Raw genomic sequence first — 378 nt, 5'->3', positions numbered from 1 at the left:
TTTTTCTCTCTTTTCTTTAAAGTCAGTCAGACAGAAGCCTGCAAACTCCTTTCCCTTATTTCAGAGAATCATCCTTACACTTAGTCACTGTTCGTTTTTACACGCAGAGCCTGATATGCAGTAAATAAATGCAGTAATCATATTTTTTTTTGACTCTTGTAAACTCTAATTCATGACCTCTGTTATTTCTTCTCTCTACAGCCCCCACGAATTGTCGGTAACAGTTGTCTGCTGAGCTATGACGAGCTCTGCCCTGATGATCTGGAGAGTTTTAAACAGCAGCAGGAATTTGTGCATTAGCATGCCCTGACTCGGCCATGAAGTTAGAAGAAAAACTTCAACCAGCAGTGACTTCTAGAGGAATCAAAAGAAGTACAA

Source organism: Pundamilia nyererei, unplaced genomic scaffold, assembly GCF_000239375.1.
Source record: "Pundamilia nyererei isolate P.nyererei 1_Seehausen unplaced genomic scaffold, PunNye1.0 scaffold00210, whole genome shotgun sequence".
NCBI classification, from domain to species: Eukaryota; Metazoa; Chordata; class Actinopteri; order Cichliformes; family Cichlidae; genus Pundamilia; species Pundamilia nyererei.
The sequence above is the reverse complement of the archived record's forward strand: the minus strand, read 5'-3'. Positions refer to the sequence as shown.